We start from the raw sequence: 22,450 nt of genomic DNA on the forward strand, positions 1-22,450 counted from the left end.
CCCAGGGACCCAGCAGTGGGCTCAGCGGGCGGTGCGCGAAGCCGCAGCAGCCGGCAGGAGCCAGCAGCAGCCCCAGCCGTGCCGCGCCGCACCGCGTCAAGCCCAGGGACCCAGCAGTGGGCTCAGCGGGCGGCGCAAGAAATCCCCGTACCATACTTACGGTAACAATGCTGTACCATGCTTAATAAAAAATAAGACATCCCCCGAAAATAAGCCGCGATGTGTTTTTTTATAGGAAAAATAAATATAAGACGTGTCTTATTTTAGGAGAAACACGGTAGTGTTTTTCAGAAACAAATCTAGGTTTATTCAATGCACATGGAGTCAGTGGCTTGGATACACCAGCAAAAAGATCAGCATGGAAAAAGAGGGCAGATGGATTCACAGGGTACTACAGCAGATGACTGCAATTATTACTGTTGTTGTTGTTGTTGTTGTTGTTCCCCACCTTTTCCCCTAACGGGACTCAAGGTGGCATTGCTAGAATGTGTTCAGACCATCTAATTGCATTCCATAGTGTTTCACATGACAATCTCATTGAAAGGCTCCATGAAAAAATATAGGACTTTATCTCACCTTTATTCTTCTGTATGACCAGCTGCTGCTACTAATTTGATACCTGCTCACAACTAGAGTATAAATGATCTTGGGATAGGGAAGGAGAATAGAAAGCCCATGGAAGGCCTAAGGTTTGGGGCCAAATGTTTGTACAGTACACTGGTTGTAAACTTGTTGGATGTAATGTTTGAACATCATTAATTTGTCTATTAAAATGGTCAGCCTGGGCCCATTTTTAAAGTCCATGGCTAAATAGAATTGTAATTTTGATAAAGGGTGGCAAGAGAAAAGATGGCAGCAAACCGGCAACAGGCTGAAAGATGCAGACTTAAAAGTCTTCTTCTTCTTCTTCTTCTTCTTCTTCTTCTTCTTCTTCTTCTTCTTCTTCTTCTTCTTCTTCTTCTTCTTCTTCTTCTTCTTTGTTTCATTGGAGCCACTGAGTCTAGGGAGATAAAGTTCAGTATCTTCTGGGTCTAGAGGTTACAACAAATAATTAATGCTATAGCTTGTTACAGAAGGGAACTAAGACTCACCAAAATTTTGAAGTTCATAAAACTTTAGAGAAATAGATAAATTTTTCAGCTAATTCATTTTAGGGAACTTGTTCATCACTGGCAGTCCCATCAGGAATGCAACATGAACCAAACAGCCACTGTAAAACACTTGCTATTGACCTTTTTCCTCTGCTCTTTTGAACTTTTCACCCCTTCAGGAAGGAAATAGGACTTCCATGTGCTAAGGAAAAGCAGGACACTCCGGGATCAAATCAGAAACTTGGACAGCTTCTGCAAATCCAGGACTGTCCCTAGAAAATAGGGACACTATGTGTGCCTGCTCATATACGACACTCATCTCGTTTGTGATAGCAGATTTATGCCATGGTCTTGATTGACTAAATAAAAAAACAGAAGGACCTTTATACCTAAAAACAATTGTCATGCATTGATCATGCTACTGACAACAAAAATTGATTGGACCCAATTTGCAGCTTAATTTAAGGCTGTATAATCCATCCCATCAGTGCTTTGATTTTATTTATTTTTTAGAAGTCATTTTACTGGCTGCTTGGAATGTAAAAACAGGGTGGTTGTCCATCATCTGCCCCAGATTATCTTGCATGGTGGCATTTGGCTTGATGGGTCACACTGTGGAGGCTTGGCCTAAATCAACATGAAAGATTCAATGGAGCATATCCTGCTCCTTCTCAACAACTTTGCTGACTATTGTTTCTATCTGGTATAACCCACAGTCTAACTTTTGCAATCAAGCAGGAACTTCCTCTTTCACCATTATTGAAAGCTGCTTGATAGATGAAAATGAATAAAATAAAACTTCAATTAAAGTTTCATTTATTTTTATATGCACTTACTGTTCTCTCCCAGAAGGTATAGAGATGATGACAAGATGACAAGAAGATTGAAACCATCATCCTTTTTTCTTGTACTGTGGAATAAGGTTACATTCTCTCTCTGACACATTAATAATTCACACTTGCTTGTACATTCATTAACATAAATTTAAGAAGTTGTTATTTGCACATGCTTTTTTGAAAAATAAAGTTGAGTTATTTACCATATGTTTCTTCAGAGGGGAACACACTCCCCCAACCCTTTATCATTACTCTACCTAATCTCATGGGTATGTGGGCTATAAATTTCCTGGTATGTGACAGAATCCCACCTGAAAATAGCAACAGTCTGGAAGAGAGATGTTTTTCACTCACCCCCAAACTGTGAAGTCTGCCTTTGTGGGTGAAGCTATCCTTAGGAAAGTTGGCAGAATTCGTGCCAAACAAATCACCAAGAAGGCTTGCTTCCACACTGTCACCAGGTGGTCATGGAATGACCAACACAGGCTCCTTAGGAGATCTTAAAATTGGCTTGGGCTGTACCCAGGAAGGCAGCCAACTAGGGATCCTGGCCTCAAATTGATTTGGGATTTAAATATTAACAACAGAATCTTGAGCTTGGCTCAGCAGTTAACAGTGAAGTGTGTCCTAGCACTTGGTTGAGACATCCAAAATATACAGAGTGAGGGTGCAATCCTGGCCCCTAGGGGGCAGCCATAGGGCTTGACGAGGAGGCGTAGTCAGTGCTGCAGCCAGGGTAGAAGATGGGAGAGTGCTGGGGAGTGGGGGACATCCCTCGCTGCATCATTTCTCATCTGGTGCAGTGGGAGGCTCAGATTGGGCCTGTTGTCATCACGTGAAGGTAGCACCAGGGGTGGGGGAAGGGGGTATGGTGGGTGTGGTGGGTGTGGGCCGCCCCAGGTGTCACCACTGAGGGGGGACCGCCTCTCCTGGTGTGCCCCGCGGAGGACCTTAAGGTCCACAAATAACAATATTTTGGAGATCCCGAGCCATAAGGTGGCTAGATTGGCCTCAACTAGGGCCAGGGCCTTTTCAGTATTGGCCCCAACTTGGTGGAACGCTCTCTCACAGGAGATCAGGGCCCTGCGGGATTTGACATCTTCCCGCAGGGCCTGCAAGACAGAGCTGTTCCGCCTGGCCTTTGGGTTTTGATTTGGGCCATTTTAAAATGAGGCTGCATTTTAAAACAATTTATAAATCTAAATTGTATTTTAATCTGCATTTTAATCAATTGTTTTTCTTTTATGTTTTATTGTAATTTTATTGATGTCAGCCGCCCTGAGCCCAGCTCTCACTGGGGAGGGTGGGTATAAATATTATTATTATTATTATTATTATTATTATTATTATTATTATTATTATGCTAGGAGGCACTCACCGCGGGGCCTGCAGCGCACCTGAGCCACGCATCTCCTGGGAGTGACGTGGTGGCTTGGGTGTGCGCAGGCTCTGTGCTGCCCAAACGGTCTGCCCGCTGCCTCCCCCCCCCCAGCTGTAAGGTGGCTGAGTGGGAGGAGGCAGTCAGACTCTGGAGGCCCTGTGGTACATCCTGCCCCTATGGGCAGTTTGACCCAGGCACCCGAGCAGCTTCCATCTGCCCAGGATCCAGCAGCCTCTGTGCCAGCTCACCCAAACCTACTCTCAATGCCATTTGGGTTTTTCTGCTGGCTGCCCAAAGTGGAGATGCTGCTGGAAGTAACTTCTCCCCACTTTGGGGAGAGGCACATTGTGGGGCTTCAACCTGACAGAGATTTGCCACCAATGGCAGAGCACCTTTCCTGGTGGGGCTTGGCAGGATGGATTAGAGGGACATCTATTCTCCATCCAAATCACCAGATCTGAGGTTTGCTTTGTTCTGCCCTGCTACTGTCCTATGCACACCTGCTTGGAACTATTCCCCATTTAATGCTATGAGACCAATTGCAATGTACAGGTCTCACTTCACAATACAAAGGAAGATTTGCAAGCATGCCCAGACAGCTGCTTTTATAGAAAAAAAAAGGGAAAGGAACTTTGGGTAGGGAAATTTGGAGCAGAGAAGCAGCCAAGGCCACAGGTTTCTTAAACTTTCCCCTATCCACTGCTTCTCCAACCCTGTATCCCAAACACTAGCGGCCTTTGCTCTCACGGACACATGCCTGGAACTCCTCAGGGAAAAGTGAGGCAGCTGGTTCAGACAGCATTTTGTGGAGTGTCATGAAAGACCAGTCATTTAAATTATTATGATGGTATTTTTACTCAGTGGGAAAGGTGATTGTGCAATTTCCTGCCTCAGGTACTAAAATAACTCGGCCAGCTTTTTGTCCTTCACACCTTGACTTGTGCAATTGGGAAGCAGGTGGTGAAAGATCCATCAGGCCTGAGGCAGCAAAATGTCCTGGGCTAGTCCTGGAACAAAATTATCCAGTGGCCTGGAATATTTGACCTTTTCCTGCAGTGTATGATTCACCCACCATACTTTGTTCATCTAAAACACCTTGGTGTCCGGCTGTTAACCAGAAGTCTGGGGGTTTGAGCCCACCCAGGAATGACTGTGGACAGGATTACTGCACTGAAAGTGTTTGGACTAGATGACCCTCGGGATTCCTCCTAACTTTCTATGATTCTATGATTTCCATTGCTTTCTGCCTGTAGCACACTTTCATAGTACAGTCGTACCTTGGAAGTCAAACGGAATCTGCTCCGAAAGTCCGTTCGACTTCCAAAACGTTTAGAAACTAAAGCACGGCTTCTGATTGGCCGCAGGAAGCATTGGAGGCCGTGGAAGCCCCGCCGGATGTTCAGCTTCCAAAAATAGTTCACAAACCCGAACAGTCACTTCTGGGTTTGCGGTGTTCGGGAGCCAAAACATTCAAGAACTAAGCTGTTCGAAAACCAAGGAAGGAGTGTAGATTTTACACAGGAAGATAGGAACATTTGAAATGGCCTCATACCAAGTCAGACCCTTGGTCTACCTAGCTTAGGATTGTTGACACAGGCTGGCAGCTGCTTTCCAGGGTTTCAGACAGGGGGCACCACTGGATGAGAGAATGTCAGAGTTTGGACCAGATACCTTTTTCATGCCAAGCAGGTGATCTACCACTGAGCGATGGTCCCTTCTTCTTGCAGTGAGGAAAAGCTGGTGAGCATTGCTTTTTGGCGATAGGTAGGCCTGGACGATGGCTTTCAAGAAAGTGATTCTATACTCTTAGCTTATAAGGACTGCAAGCATATCTCCTTATAAGACTTTAAACAAGAACAACAAAATGCTCGTAATGTAATTACAAAGTTCTTGAGCAGTCCCCGGGTGGCTACTGCCACAAACAGAATGTTTGCACAGCTAGGTCCATGTGCTTCGTGGGTAGCAGCAATCAACAGTGCAAAAATTCCAAAAAGTCACATTTGAATCCATGGTAGAGACATCAACATACCCACAGAGAGTGGGAAGCAAAGTTTAATGAATCGGAATAAAAAAATACATATAAATGCTAATGCAGAAAAAGAGAGGAACAGCGTGGGATTCCTGCGCCTTCCGTGCTGTACATTAGACGGGCTTGGCATGAGAGCACGTTCTCTTTCCTTTTTACAAAAATGAAAGTGGAAGTTCTTCTTTGTAGGATCATTCAGGGATGCGGGAGAATTGTCTGTTGGTTTAATTGCAAATGACAGACAGCGAGCAATTTACCAGAAGGTAAGTTTAAATGTCAGTTGTTAGTAAACCTTAAGCTAGCCAGCGGCATCAGTGCGCTGCCTCCCTACGGTGGAAAAGCAACATCACGGATTATTTTTAAGTCAGGGATTCTGACATTTTGGGGGGGGGGGTGTTGGAAAATGCAACATGTACCCCATAAAAAAATAGTTTGGACCAAGCATTAACAATACTAAGGATAGCTGAAAAATGAAAACTTGCTCCCAACACAGGATCAGATGGGGACAACTGGAACCTGCTCTATTGTGTCTTCATTTGTTTACCAGTAGCATTTCCCTTCTGCTCTGGCCCAGAGACAAAACAGAGTTAAAAATATAAAATGGCTGTATTACAATGACATGTCAATTAAAAGCAAAATATAAACTCTGGTAAAGTAGCAGACCATTGAATTTTCAAAGTTCTTTTGTACTCATTTAAAACCTAAAGGCATATAAGGAAGGAGCAGCGAGCAAAGAAGAAGACAGCACTAGATAAAATGGGCTTAAATTATATGAGTGTATATTTTGGGCATTATGAGAAACTTCTTAATGGTAAGAGAAGTTTCATAATATAATCAATTACACAGGGGGGGGGCTCTACCACTCTGAAGGCTGGAGGCTGGACAGTCATCTGTCAGGGATACTCCACCTCTGGATCTGAACTATAATCTGGTTCAAATGACATGTGCCTATTTGTCACACACCTCCAGGGTCATGTAGTGTGGGACTTTCGGCAAGATGTCGCCAGAAGCTGCTGCTGCGCTGTTGAAGTCAAAGTAGCGAAATTGCAGCTAATAAGTATAAATTATATATATATATATATATATATATATATATATATATATATATATATAAACATCCAGACTTTAATATTCAAAAACTCTACTTGCGGAAACTTATAATTGTAGATGAATTTAAACATAATATTTATACAGTGGAACCTCGGTTTATGAACACCTTGGTTTACGAATTTTCAGTTTATGAACGCCGCGGACCCATCTGGAACGGATTAATTCACTTTCCATAACTTTCAATGGGAAAGTTCGCTTCAGTTTATGAACGCTTCAGTTTATGAACAGACTTCCGGAACCAATTACACCCATGCTTCGGGTTAAGTATGCTTCAGGTAGAGTACTCCGCGGACCCGTCTGGAACGGATTAATCCACTTTCCATTACTTTCAATGGGAAAGTTTGCTTCAGTTTATGAACAGACTTCCGGAACCAATTGTGTTCATAAACCGAGGTACCACTGTAGTCACATGCTTCTCCAAGCATGGGCTTACGCAGGGGTTCCCAAACTTTTTTCAAAGAGGGCCAGATTTGATTAAGTGAACATGTGTGAGGGCTGACCAAAGTTTTTGACCTTTTTTTAGGATTGAAGTCATTGAGCTTTTTTAAAGATTGAAGTTGCTGAGCTTTTTTTGGGGGGGGGGGTTATCCCAGGAGATAGGGATGGGATTCAACCAACCGGCCCCCGTAATGGACTTTGGACATGCCTGGCTTACAGTTTCTTCTTCTAAATTAAAAGCAATTGTCTTTCCCTCTCTTTCCAGAGCTCAGCACTCTCAACCTTCTGTATCTCAATTAGGCCATGTCTTGGGGCTGCTATGAGAGATCTTCACTTTTACCTTCTCCGGCAGCTTTGCCCTTTCTTTCAAGCAGAGAAGAAGCACTCCAACACTCTATTCCACTTAGCAGTCTTCACAGTGGATTCTAAAACACAGCCATCTTGCTTCACATAAAATGGAGCCTTCACTAGATACCTCTCATGTGACCAATGTTAGCCAATCACATGAGAACTGCTAGAGAACTCTCTAGAATTCAGTTACTAACCAATCAAATTTAAGCACATAGTAATGCCTACAGTATTTACAATTAAATTATAATACTTAACATGTACAACTCCAGTAAGCAAGGCTTTGGACAGGCCCCCTGGTCACATATCCTTATCATCTCCCACATGGGGAAGGGAAAAGAGCTGGGGAGTGATTGGTAGAGAAGTCATTCTGCAGTTTGCATCCTATTCCTTCCAAAGCCAGGAAAAGTACAAGGATTGAACCACCAAGTAAATATGACTGTTTGCCTCCTTAGCCTTGAGGATATCACTTGGCTGCCAGTGAAGGAAGCATTTTAGGCTAGTTTCCTCAAATCTGCTCAAAACCCTCTTAGGTGAAAATGCATCCTGCTTCCAAATATTCCTTAGGGTGTTAACTGTAGTCATCTCATTGACCCACTAGAAAAATACTCACCTGAAATGGAAGTAAAACCAAAAGATGTGCTGGTAACTTAACTCAATGTAAAGGGCAATAGTTGTTCGTTGTTCAGAGGTAATAGCCCATACAATTGCTTCTAACTACCTGATTTCTTCATGAACTGCCATACAATTTGATTTCATACCAGATCATAAATTTAAAAAATATATTTGGAGGGCCTTCTCCAGGGCCACCATCAGGCTTTGTTGGGGTGATCTACCAGAATGGAAGTAAAAGTGCACACATTTACCAGCTTTCAGAGTAAGCACAACACCATCCAGTAAGCTTTGGAAGGCTGCAATTTTATTTGCTGCTGAGATTTTATCATTGCCGAGGGTTGTTTTTTTGTTGGGTTGCATTTTATTGGGTTAACATTGTATTTTGCTGGGCTTTATTTTTTATCCTTAACAAGTTTTACAGTAATAGGATTATAATCCACCACCCTGAATGTAAGAAGGGTAAGATGTAGATTACTAAACAAAGAAAATACTTAATAAACGCCTAACTTGGGGAGAAAATTGTTGCAATGTTCAAAGAGGCTGCCTTTTTTTTAGTGGCACATTCCCTGCCCCCCCCCCCAAATCTCTTCCTACCACTACTCAGGATATCTACTGCTCTTACAATATGTTTCATTGTCAGAAAGAAATTCTGCAGGACAAAAGACAGATCATCACAGTTATGAAGGATGCCCACATAAGTGACAGATTTGATCAGGTTATAAGTTCCTAGGATATTATTTAACAGTCCCTTTAGTGACGGGTTGTTAAATAATTGTTTATCTGGTTCCTTTACCAAAAGGACAATCAGGACTTAATTATATTTTCAAACCAGAATGAAAAAATAATATGACAACAGTACAGTATTGCCATGAATGCCCCTGGCAGTGTTTTATTTTTCTTCCAAAACAATTCAGGCACGGCATTCTTTTCAATTTTGGGCAGCAGCATCCCATGAACCTGTCACAATATGTTGTCATCCTTAAGTTCCCCACCAATGTGCTATGCTTCGTAAACTGGATAACCATCTGCTCTAGCTGTCGTCCGATTAGTCCCAGCTTCACGTTGGGAAATGCAAACCTGTGAATTATGCATGTGCTCCGTAAACACAAACAAAAAGACAATTTGTATGCTTACAAGATTTTCTGTGTCTCCGAGTATCTTGGAGAAATACTCAGGCATAATGTGATTTGCTTATATTGGCTGCATGGCGTTCCAGAGAGGCTAGGGAGGAAGCATAGATTAGTCATTTGTTATTAATGCCAGATAACCAGGAGAAACCATTTTATGGGGCAGGAAAGGGGCCAAATGGAACCTTTAAAGTAAACATCTCTGTCTATGCATTTTAATATGTAATGGCTGCTAGGTGGTGTTGGGCTTAATGTGCAAATTGGTCACTGAGATACTGCAAGTACCTACAAACGCATCGTTCACCTCAACTTCTGATCTTATGGCAACAAGCAAACCGATACCTTAATCCGGTGTTACGCAAAGGGAATTGGGGCGCTTTCTGTACAGGAAAGTAATTTTTGCAGCCAGGGACTCCAGACCAGGTGGGATGAGCTCCCCCTATTCCCAAGATTGTCCAGGACCTGAGATGTACAGGCAAAGCAACGACAACACCGTACTGTCGCAGCCAAGACTAATTGGTAAAGAGAGAGTGGTAGAGCCTTAGGAACCAGGAAGTGCAGCATCTTGCTTGCTTTCCCTTGACAGCAGCGCTCAGCTTTTTAGAGAGAGAAGACAAGCAGAGCTAAGCTGCGAAATAATGCCTGGAACAAGGGAGAGGAAGCCTCAAGGTTAAGAGTGGGGAGGCCAAGCACTGAACAGGGAGCTTCTAGTTCTTCTACTATTCGATATTAATATCCATGATCTGTGTTTTCCCAGTACAGTCTGGGTCCGTTTCTCATGGGACCATTTGAGCAGACACTGCCTCAAGGAGAAAGAAAAGGCAGATCAGTGGATTTTTAAAGACACTGCTAAGATGGTCAACTATTTGAGCCACAGATACCAGCAGTGAGGAGGAGAAAATAAATTCAGCTTGCAAATTCACACTTTCCAAAACAATATATGAGCTGAATCACAACCATCCTTCAAAAGTCACACTTCTCTGAATTCTCTGAATTTCTCACTGCAGCTCTTCAACCAACAACTGTGTACAAAAAATAAATATGCTAAAGTGTGCATACAACGTGCATATATTAGTGAAAATAACACAGAGATTATATCAGTGGGAAACACTTTGCAAAAAATCTATCTATATTATATACATAGATGCATTTTTTCAGGATTTTTTTAAACCCCTCAAACTAATGTGGAAAACTGAATTTAAGATTGGAAAAACGAGAAACCGGGGAAAAAATCAAAATTGATATATTCACCCAGATCTAGCTAGCAGGATTGGCCCCTTTTGCAGTTTGATAGGCATAGAGTTTTAATGTTACCTGCCCTGGGATCTTAGGCTAGTTAGATAATAATGAAGGGTGGTTAGATAATAACAACAAGTTTATAGGTCAGTAGTGCCACTGCTATAGATGGCTGCTCAAAAGTAAGCCCCACTGAGTTCAGTGGGACTTACTCCCAGGTCAATGCATACAGGATTGTGATCCCTCTTTATGGGAGCTCATTGGTGATCATTGACATGTCTGTGTAATAGGATATAGCCATTTTTTTAAAAAAAAATCAGTGTATGTACTTCTTTTCCTGCTACCATTAGATTGCTCCATTAACTTTGCTATTTCTTCTGTGAAAGATGTAATCTCAGTTCTTTATTGCCCCTCTCAAAAACTATTTAATAACACAATTGGAGAGAACATGGCACTTTGGAATGGAAATTGATTCCGGAGAATGTGCTAATAAAAATTACACTGGATAAATGGCGCAACCTGGACTTTATTTGCTCTCACAGCAGCAAGTTATGAGAACGAAGAACCCTGGATGCAGTATGGTTGAGGACAGAGAAGGCAGGGCTGCGAGAGACAGGGCATATGTTATGAATGGGTGAGTTTGCCTTTCTTAGTTATCATGCCTGTACTTTCTAAACATGATAGCCCACAATTTTCAATATGAATACTGAGCATTTCTGATACTTCTTCTTCTTCTTTGGCGATCACTCGTAGCCGAGTAAGACTGTCTCCCATGAACCCGGTCTTTACAGTGAATCCATAAGTGACTGTGGAGGCCAATTCTGGATCCACACGTCCTTCCACAGTGGGGACATGGGTTCATAGCTGCCAAGTTATCCCTTTTTTTAAGGGATTTTCCCTTATGCTGAATAGGCTTCCTCGTGAGAAAAGGGGAAACTTGGCAGCTATGCATGGGTTTCTGGGAGGACGTTGATCAAGGTGAGGGTTTGCCAAGTGTGCCTTTCTGACAAACATTAACAGGAGTATAACAAAAAATATAAACCCAAACAAAAGCAGGATAAAATGAATAACAGTAAATGGGTCCCCCATGACACACATTACATAATTTTCAACTAATTTTAGTCACTCTAAAAATGAGAGAATACAGTAGGAAAAAGCAGGTTGACTAAAACCCTGTTGCAAAACTACATGCAGTACTCATGGAGGGTGTTTTTTTTTACTCACAAATTCATTATTTCCTCTGTGTGCATTTCTGTGTGTTTAAATAAAATGCAAAGATTAGATACCTACATATTTTAAGTCTTATGTTTCCTAGTACTATTACACAAGCAGGGTGATAGGGCTACCACAGAAAAGAACAACAGAGTGTTCCTCTTCCTACGCCACGTCGAACAGATTTGATTTTCTGTCAGAAAAATAATACTATTTGTATCATCCCCATTCGGGGTCCCCCCTGCATTGGTGGAGTGCTCAGTGAAAACAATCTATTTTCCTGAGGCTTTGAATCCAGCTTTTGCCAGGAGTGCCTCAACAGCAACCAACACCCAAGTCAGGGTGATTCATTGGATCAATAATTCTTGAGTCTGCACCTAAAAGGCTGAAAAAAATGTGATAGGACTTGGCAGAAGAATAATGATGGTAATGTTCAGCATAATGGCTATTGATGCTTGGAGAAGGGACATTTTGAGGAGGGGTGGAGGAGAGGGTGAAAAATATGTATATTGTTGTACCCTTAATTGCTTATGTTGTTAAAACAGTTGGTTATTGTTGTGCTAATACCACACTTAAAACCATTTACTTCTATTGCCTAGTCATCTTTGTCTTAATTTATTTGTTTGCTCTGTCTCCAGTTGGCCTCCAGAATTCTCATTATCTTGGACGGGTGTATTGACGTAGGAAAGAGAGTTAAGGATTGGTAAGTCAGAGGAAAGCTATAATTGAACCTTACTAAAGACCTAATTGATTTGGACAGCATGTTTTACAATTAGAGTACAGAGGTTTGCTTCTCTTCTTCATCTTCTTTAACTGGAATTCTCCTTCTTTCTTGATGTAATAATAATAATAATATCTTCTCTGCTAAAGCCTTTCCTTCTCTATCTGTATTCTATGCCCTTAGACCAGTGATGGCCTAACTTGGCCCTCCAACTGTTTTGGGACTACAACTCCCATCATCCCTAGCTAACAGGACCAGTGATCAGGGGTGATGGGGATTGTAGTCCCAAAACAGCTGGGGGGGCCAAGTTTGGTCATCACTGCCTTAGACAGCCTTTGCCAACCTAGTGCTCTCCAAATGTTTTGGACTTCAAGGCTGGCTGGGGTGGATGGGAATTATAGGTTGGTGAAGGTTGCCCTAAAACAGTGAACTAAGTGGGGGAGCCCTTCCAAATCTAGGCAACCCTGAGAACTTCACAAGTGGAGCTTGCAGGAAAATGCCATATTGCTGAGTGCTTTTGCTAGGTGGGCCAGTGGTGTTACTCAGTATATGGCAGCTTGCAACATACAATCACAGCCTTCATGTTTTCAAATGTAGCTGCTCGATAAAGAAAAAGCTGTTATTTCTTGGGTCGTAGTAAAATAAAAAAATTCCTTCAGTAGCACCTTAAAGACCAACTAAGTTTTTATTTTGGTATGAGCTTTCGTGTGCATGCACACTTCTTCAGATACAGTGAAATAGGAGTCCCCAGGCACTTATGTAGAGAAGGGGTGGGGAGATCACTCAGAAGGGTGGTGGAAGTGGGTGATTGACTGAAAGATAGCTGTTGATGACCGAAAACGACTGCAAATGGTTTTGCATGAAAAAGCAAGGGTTGAGATGTATCAGTCGTGTATCAGCTGTCAAATTCAGCACAACCGCCAGCTTCCACATGGAATACACAAACAGCACTTCTTCCACTGCAAAGGGCCTAGTACCACATAAGGGTTGTGAACACGCTTCTCACACGTCACAAGTCTGGAGCTGTTTCTTAGCTATTTCCATTGGCAAGGAGTTAGGTGCAATATTTCACAGTTGAAAGATGTCGCTGTTGGTAATTATTTGTGTGTGGAACAAAGGGAACATTCTGTGCTCTCTCTCAAATTCTGAAAACTTGGGCTCAAATAGCCCGAGGACCAAATGCTCACAACATTGCACCAGAAATAGCACAAAGTTGACGGCTCTGCATATACTTCTAAAATTATAAGGACAAAGGAAAACTATGGGCTTTGGCTCATTGATGGCGGTGTTAACTTTTTCTGCTAGGGAGACCACTTTGCTCAGAAATGAAATTGGCAGGTATGGAAAAAAATTGATGTTTGATACCTCACTGTGCTTTTGTACTATGTTGGAAGCCATCCAGAGTGGCAGGGGCAACCCAGTTGGATATGTGGGATATAAGTACTACTAGTAGTAGTAGTAGTAGTTGTTACTGCTGTAGAAGAAAGGCCAGGAAAATGTAACCTTAAACCCATGTAACCTAGCACTTTCATATAGGAACTTAAGAAACTGCTTAATACCAGGTCAAGCTATTTGACTATCTACTGTACTCTGGCAGTGCAAAGCTCTCTTTCCCATAACATGCTCTACCTGACCCTTTTAACTGGAACTGCTGAGGGCTGAGCTTGAAACGTCTGCATGGAAAGCATGTGATCTACCACTGAGCCATAGTCCATTGCCAATTACAGCTGAAGGGGCAGGGAAAAAAGCAACACACACACAATTTACAAAAACGCCCTCAGTAGGACTCCTAAGTACAGAATTCTTGCACTTAGGATGGTATTTCTGGATAGAGATGGGCAAGTTTTTAAAATTAAATGTTGAAGTAGAATTTACATATTTTGCATACAGAAATGAGATTGTCATGACATAATTTTAGTTTGTCATATAAAAACATAAAAATAAAGCAACTGATTTCTCAGCTAAAACCAAAAATTCCAAATTCTACATAACCATTTTTTGGGGGGGGGAGGATGGGAAAAATCAGGGTTTTCTAAAACCAAAATTACCCCTTTCAAGCCAGTCCTCCCTTATCCCCCCAAACACCTTTCCCCATGGGCTCCCAATCCCCATTATTCCCTCTTCTTTAAAGGAATGAGGGCCCCCCCCTTCCCCACACCTTAGAGTACATCCTGCCTGTTATATTATGTGTCACTTCCATCCATGGGCAATAAGAGTTTTTCTATGGGCCAAATAAAAGAAGACAGTGCGGGGGGGGGGGGGGGTTGAACATATCTTGTACCCTCCATTGGTTCTCGATGTATATCAGGAAACATAATTTCTGTAAAATTACTTTTCGCCTAATAATGTTACTTTATGGAAAGAGAACACTTTTCTTAACAATTAGAGGCATCTGTTTCTCACCACATGGGGTCCATACAAGATGTGTAAGTAACAATTAAAGCTCCAATAAACTTAGACTTTTATATTCCTTCTAAAATATTAATTATATGAAAGGAAGAGCAATGGAAATAAAAGGGATTTAAAAGAAGAAAAGGGTCAGGACAGAAGAAAACAGGGGAGCAAAAGTTCACAAACAAGCATTTTGAAATGTAGGTGTGAAAGAACTATCACAGTTCTTGTAAGGAATATAGGAGAGAGTCATACTCCACAGAAAAAGAATTTGCCCAGAAAATTATTCATGGAAGCAAAGCCACGTGAAGTCTCACCATTTGTCAAACTCATGACTCAAGCCTCATGAGCATGTCGGCTCAAGTGTCACTGTTACACTTAAATGTAAGGGAATGAGAACGGAGGAATAGTGATGATTCTGGGAGAGTTTTCAAACTCAGGTTACCATGACTTTTACAAAACTTTTTGTAAAGTGTGTCTAAGATTCCTCTCTAAATTGAATTATTATTATTATTATTATTATTATTATTATTATTATTATTATTATTATTATCTCCAGAGTGGGTGGGTGATCAGGATGTTCTTCGTGTATTTCAGGATGTTCTTCGTGTATTTTTGTGAGCAAATAGCTGCTATATAGACATCATAATTCCACAATGCACCCTTGGTAAGTTACCACTGGAGGAAATTCCATACTACATAGGGAAATGGGGCAGACCCCCACTTTGCAGCAGCATAAATTGGGCCTCTGTATCGAACCCTTAAGAAAGAGCATTCTCGCGGATTGGGTCAACTGGGGGGACTTTCACTTTTTAGAAGTAATTATATGCTCATCCTAGAAATACTACACACTATTAGACTGAAAATTGATTGTAAAGGATTTGACATGGGCATTCTACTCTAGTATGAAAACTCTACTGTTTAAATAAAGCAATGTACCATGGAAAGAACTCGAAAGTGTAGCAATAAAAAGAAGGTGCAAACATATTCCTGGCAGTTTCAGCTGCACAAAGGACAAAGACTTCAGTATTATATTATATGACACAGTTGCTTTGATTCTGGGGATGGGGGGGGGGTTGGCAGGGTGTGTCTAACCCTAAGATATCTCTCCACCATAAGGGTTGTCACTGCAGATTCCTTATTTTCTTACAGCAGTTGACATTATTGGAATTTCAAAAAGAAATTGATACATGATGTAACTCCCCAGGTCTTTACATATATATATATTTTGTTACCACAAAACAATGCAGCTAAATGTATAAAGCATTGAACAAGTTGGCCAGTTCCTTTCCCTGCTGATCTATGATATTCTACTAAGCAATGATCAGGATGAGTCACCTAGAAAGTATTCAACTAAAAGAAAGAATTTGACACACTGTCCGGTAAAGTTAGCAATGGGAATAGAACACTGCTTTCTTACCTCCAAATGAAGCTGGACTTTTGTAAGCATAGCTAGATATGTTTCTGGCTTTTGAGTTACCCTGCCAGGAAATCTGCTCTTAAAGTGGCAAAAGAACCTGCATACCTCAACATTCCATCCCATAATCGGCTTTGCCTGCTTTGTGGTGGAATATCACCTTTTATGCACTATGCTTCCTTGGTTGGCTCTTAGGTACAAAGCAGTCATGTTTTCACACTTTCCTAGTAGTTAGTTATGACTTGGGACAGGTGTGGAGCAAATTGCAGTTTTCTCTGTGGGGTGGAAGTACATAGAATCATAGAATCATAGAGTTGGAAGAGACCACAAGGGCCATCCAGTCCAACCCCCTGCCAAGCAGGAAACACCATCAAAGCATTCCTGACAGATGGCTGTCAAGCCTCTGCTTAAAGACCTCCAAAGAAGGAGACTCCACCACACTCCTTGGCAGCAAATTCCACTGCCAAACAGCTCTTACTGTCAGGAAGTTCTTCCTAATGTTTAGGTGGAATTTTCTTTCTTGTAGTTTGAATCTGTTGCTCCGTGTCCGCTTCTCTGGAGCAGCAGAAAACAACCTTTCTCCCTCCTCTATATGACATCCTTTTATATATTTGAACATGGTTATCATATCACCCCTTAACCTTCTCTTCTCCAGGCTAAACATACCCAGCTCCCTAAGCCGTTCCTCATAAGGCATCGTTTCCAGGCCTTTGACCATTTTGGTTGCCCTCTTCTGGACACGTTACAGCTTGTCAGTATCCTTCTTGAACTGTGGTGCCCAGAACTGGACACAGTACTCCACGTGAGGTCTGACCAGAGCAGAATACAGTGGTACTATTACTTCCCTTGATCTAGATGCTATACTCCTATTGATGCAGCCCAGAATTGCATTGGCTTTTTTAGCTGCTGCATCACACTGCTGACTCATGTCAAGTTTGTGGTCTACCAAGACTCCTAGATCCTTTTCACATGTACTGCTCTCAAGCCAGGTGTCTCCCATCCTGTATTTGTGCCTTTCATTTTTTTTGCCCAAGTGTAGTACTTTACATTTCTCCTTGTTAAAATTCATCTTGTTTGCTTTGGCCCAGTTGCCTAATCTGTTAAGGCCATTCTGAAGTGTGATCCTGTCCTCTGGGGTGTTAGCCACCCCTCCCAATTTGGTGTCATCTGCAAACTTGCTCAGGATGCCCTCAAGCCCATCATCCAAGTCATTGATAAAGATGTTGAACAAGACTGGGCCCAAGACAGAACCCTGCGGCACCCCACTAGTCACTACTCTCCAGGATGAGGAGGAGCCATTGATGAGCACCGTTTGGGTTCGGTCAGTAAGCCAGTTACAAATCCACTGAATGGTAGCATTGTCTAGCCCACATTTTACCAGCTTCTTTACAAGAATATCATGGGGCACCTTGTCAAAGGCCTTGCTGAAATCAAGATAGGCTACATCCACAGAGTTCCCTTCATCTACCAGGCTTGTAATTCTGTCAAAAAATGAGACAATTTAGTGGCACCAATTGTCCTGCATTTTAAAGAAGTCACAATTCTAGCAATCAGTGTGTCTTGGAGTATGCATGTGTCAAAATTCAGTTTTCTTAATGGCCTGGAAGCACTCTAACCATTGGGAATAATACTAATGGCCTGGTTTTGAGTGAACTGTTTACAAATGCCCACTTTTAAGGTCTGTTTAATAATCGGTAATGGAGGCAGAATCTTTCCCCCACAATATCAGCTACTGTAAGTGTGTTTGACGAACCAGAGAATGACTAATCAAGCTCTTTGCTTTTTAACCATGCAGATTTGTGGCTGATAGCACGCCAGGTGTACTCAAACCACATACTGCTGCTACCTTCTAAGGTAGCATGGTGTGCCTGCCTCATGTTGCAGACCACATCGCCCTCCAACATCCCTCTAGTTAGGGCACTTGACCCACTTCCCCATGCAGCAGCACTCACTGATGGACAACAGTTGTCTACCAACAAACTACTACATAAACCACCACTACTAGGCAAGGTGACAGGCTCTGACTGTGGAGGTACAAAGCAGCCATCCAGGTGTGTAGCCTTCTCCTCCATGAATTTGTCTAATCCTTTTTTAAACCCATCTAAGTTGGTGGGCCTCATGGTCTCTTGTGGGAGAAAATTCCATAGTTTAACTATGTCTTATTGTCTCACTTCTTTCATTGCAGGGATGATATTTCAGGAGTAAAGAAAGGAAAGAGGAACAGAACATTATTTTATTTTATTGCTGTATATTAGCTATTCTGAACAATGTACATGAAGCCCGGAGATACCTTTATAAACTAATAGTGAATGGAATACAGGGGATTGCCTTTGGTTTGGGGGTTATTGGATCATTTGTCAGTTTTGGCATTTTTGGCACATAACAAAGTAAAGAACACCTAGTGGAAACATAAGCAAAAGACAGACTCTGACTCACTTTTCTTTATTGCTCTATATGCAGAAGCTACATTTAAATGAAATGTTTCTGGCACAATGGTTTTAATATGCACAATGCTGCAGTATTGTTTCCCCTTCTTGTTCTGTTCTGTTGAGGTTTTCTCTGCCTCAGGTTTTGCGGCATTTTCTCATTTGTGCCATGGCATGACTGCAAATGATAATGCTGCGCATTTCAGAAAAGGCCCACTGTGCTACCTTTAAATTGAGAGTACTTCCTGTATCCCATTCATACTTCCATTAGCTCCATTAGTGGGAGATTTGTCTCTTGATGGATGTTATGAGCACTAATTGCCAAGAAGGAGGCATTAGATGAAACAGAACATCATGAAAGTTTGTAAGATCTCCAACCTGTGGCTGATTTCTCTAGAGTAAAAAGAGAGGGGTGGGGTGAATGGATCTCTCTCTTAAAGCCATACCCTGACCATGGAGTCTGACTGCAGATATGTAGAAGTGGGATTTGTTATTCATTTATACTTGTCAATGAGCCAGCGTGGTGTAGTGGTTAAGAGCAGTGGACTTGTAATCTGGTGAACCAGGTTCGATTCCCCGCTCCTCCACATGCAGCTGCTGAGTGACCTTGGGCTAGTCACACTTCTCTGAAGTCTCTCAGCCTCACTCGCCTCACAGAGTATTTGTTGTGGGAGAGGAAAGGAAAGGAGATTGTTAACTGCTTTGAGACTCCTTAGGGTAGTGATAAAGTGGGATATCAAATCCAAACTTCTTCTACTTGGACTACTTTTGCCTCATTATTTTCTTTGAATGCTCTGTGGTTGAGCTTTGGCTTTCAAAACTTTTGTTGTTGCAAAGATCTATGAGCAGAGTAGCTGCTGGCAATTGATGCAGGCTAATTCAAGTAGGCATTTCATGATTTTTCATTAATACTTGAATTGCTTCGTTATCAAAAAGGAAATCGCACAACACAAACACATGAAAATCCGTAATTATTGGGCCACTCTAGGGGAAATCACTGAGCATATCAGATGATTGCCCTGCCAAATTAAAGGTGTGCACCAGGCAATGCGTAGCATTTTGAAATCTCATTGATTTCAATTAGAGGATTAAACACATGTTCAGACAGACCCTCTGTGAGGGACAGGGGATATCGCGAAGTCCCTCCCCTCCTGAGTTCAAGCCAATCACCGAGCACAGGGGAAAGCAGAGAGAGTTCCGATTCCAGTAGGGAAGCAGGAAGTCGGGTCCGAGGCTCAGGCAAGGTAGAGGAGCCAGGGTCCCAGGCGGGACAGGAAGGGGCGAATAAGGGAGGGAGACCCATCCCCCCAACGCCAGAACTACGCAGAAAGAGGAGGGGAAAGAGGATGGGTCTGCCAAAGCTTTTGTGTTGGAGAAAGACGCGCCAAAAGCCATTAGGAGGTTCTGAAACCGACTGATCACATCACTCCGTGTAAATAGCAATGACTTTAGCACTGTAAATACGCAGCACCAATAAAAGAATAAAATGCAGAGCTGCGTAGCGTCGTTACTCTGAAGTAGTCCGCTCCGGCCACTGTGACAGCAACCTCCTAATCCTTTTTGGGCTACTTTGGAGTGGCCGGGATGAGCGTGTCAGAGGCGGAGAAATGGCGGCAGATCGCGGAGCAAGCCCAGCAAGAACTGCAGCAGCTGTCGCTGCAGGCGCAGGGGGAATTGAAGGCAGCTAAAGAAGAGACTAGGAAGGTCCAGGACGACCGGCTACAACTTGCGGAACAGGTGAGAGCGCTACAGGAAAGAGAGCAGGAATTAAGGGCGGTGGCGGTAGACCTCCAAAACAAGCTGGATGCAGAGAAAAACAAGGCGGGAGGGGCACCCCAAGTCCAAGTGCTGCCAGGAAGGAGAGCCGGGACCCTAGTAAGCAAGTTCAATGGAGACCCGAGGGAATATCAGGGCTTTGAGACTGAGATTGTGTATGCTCTTGAGCTGCACCACGCTGAGTTCCCTGATGATGAGCACAGGGTAGCGTTTATTGTGGAGCACCTTACCGGGGCAGCCAGGGAGTGGCTAAGACCGTTAATCGCAACAAAGAATCCTTGCATGAAGAATGTCAAACTATTTCTAGAAGGTTTGAAAACGATGTATTCGTCCGATAGTCATATGGACCAGACTAAGGAGGAACTTCATAATTTACGCCAAGGAAATATGACAGTTCGCGCGTATTGGGCGAAATTCACCATGCTGGTGCACAGATTGGGGTGGGAACTCGAGTCACCCCCAATGCAAGCGGCGTTCTACTTGGGGTTGCATGAGGAGGTGAAGGATGAGCTCTCAAGAGGTCCAAAGCCCAGTAATATGGATCAGCTGAGCAAAGCGGCTCTGGCGGTGGGGGTGAGACAGGAATCCCGGTGGAGCGACAAGCAAGCAACGCGCGCAAAGCGGGCTTGGTTCCCACGGTCGCAGGAGAAGCCACTCCCCCAACAACCCTTTCAAGCCACGCCTGGGGCCAGTCAGGACCAGGAACCCATGCAGATTGATAGCGCGCGCGCGCGGGCTTTTCAAACCCCAGCGGCGCCAAGACGCAAGGAGGGAAGGGGCGGGAATTGCTTTCTCTGCAACTCCCCCCAGCATCTCGTCAGAGACTGCCCACATCGCAGGGAGTGGCAAGGAAAGGCGGGAACGGTTGTGACCTCCCCCACTGACGCAGCACCACAGCAGGGAAACGGGAAAGCCTGGCTGCAGGAGACAAGGGGCAGCAGCCAGGCACAGTCAGCAGACAACAGCCCCAGCCCACCCACCCGCACAGAGAGGAGCAGAGCCAGCCCACCCCTCCCAGAGCAGGAGTGGTTCTAGAAGTGACGCTCACGCTCCCAAATGGCTATCCCCTGACGGTCCTCGCCCTAATTGACAGTGGTGCCTCAGCGAACTTCTTCTCGAGAAACTTTGCAGAAGAGCACCAGATCCAGCTTCTGCAGCTGGATTTTCCTCTGCACGTGGCAACCATTGACGGCAGAGAGCTGCTGGGAGGGGCCATCACTCATCAAACCCCCCCCATGAGAATGACGGTGGGGAGGCACTCAGAGACACTGGCATTCAACGTCACCACCATCTCAGACCCCCCCATCGTCTTGGGCATGAGCTGGCTGGCGCGCCACGACCCCTCCATCAGTTGGCACCAGAGATGCATCACTTTTGGATCGGACTTTTGCCTGGAACATTGCATGCAGCACCAACCAGGGGAGGGGCCTCCGATAGCCACGGTGGCCACCATGCACGTCAAAGGGGGTGAGGCGATACCCAAGCCGTACTGGGACCTGCAGGAGGTCTTCAGCGAAGCGGAGTCCGACCACCTACCCCCACACAGGCCTTTTGACTGCCAGATCAACCTGGTGCCAGGGGCAACTATACCCCCAGCCAAGCTGTACGCCATGTCAGACCAGGAACTGGAGGATCTGCGCGCTTTCATCGACAAGAACCTCAAGCGGGGGTTCATCAGAGAAAGCAAGGCAGCAGGGGGCAGCCCGGTCTTCTGGGTGGACAAGAAAGACACGCAACAGCGCCGTCTTGTGGTGGATTTTAGACGACTGAATTCAGTGACAGAGCCAGTGGCTTTCCCCATGCCCAGAGTGGATGATCTCCTGACAGCGGCACGCAGGGGCAAGATTTTCACCAAGCTAGACCTGAGGGGGGCGTACAACTTGATCAGGATCCGGGAAGGCGATGAATGGAAAACCACGATGTTCACGCCTCTGGGCTCCTTTGAATATCTCGTGATGCCCTTCGGGTTGCAAGGGGGCTCAGCATGCTTCCAGGCCTTCATGCACCACGTCCTGGGGTCCCTCCTTTTCAGGAAATGCTTGGTCTTCCTGGATGACATCCTTATCTACTCCGATGACCCAGTGCAGCATGTGAAGGATGTCAGGGAGGTGTTGCAGCGCCTGAAGGAGAACCACCTGTATGTGAAGCTGGAGAAGTGCAAGTTTCACACCAAGGAGGTGGACTTCCTGGGCTACAAGCTGTCAGACAAGGGGCTGGCGATGGACAAGGACAAGGTGCAGGCCATCCTGGACTGGCACAGCCCCAGGACGCGCAAAGATGCCCAACGCCTGCTAGGCTT

General features: G+C 43.9%; 1 long non-coding RNA gene across 2 annotated transcripts; it reads left to right on the forward strand.

Moving 5' to 3' along the window:
* The first annotated feature begins 10,676 nt into the window (after nt 1-10,676).
* LOC132591623 (uncharacterized) lies at nt 10,677-18,366 on the forward strand. 2 transcript variants are annotated; one of them, XR_015948267.1, is made up of 5 exons: nt 10,677-10,842; nt 12,059-12,123; nt 15,130-15,199; nt 17,745-18,000; nt 18,135-18,366. It is a non-coding gene; the product is annotated as an uncharacterized LOC132591623 (long non-coding RNA). The 2 variants fall into 2 exon arrangements; XR_015948266.1 differs by lacking the exon at nt 17,745-18,000.
* Nucleotides 18,367-22,450: the final 4,084 nt, after the last annotated feature.

This window comes from Zootoca vivipara, chromosome 2 (assembly GCF_965207765.1).
Source record: "Zootoca vivipara chromosome 2, rZooViv2.hap1.1, whole genome shotgun sequence".
NCBI lineage: Eukaryota > Metazoa > Chordata > Lepidosauria > Squamata > Lacertidae > Zootoca > Zootoca vivipara.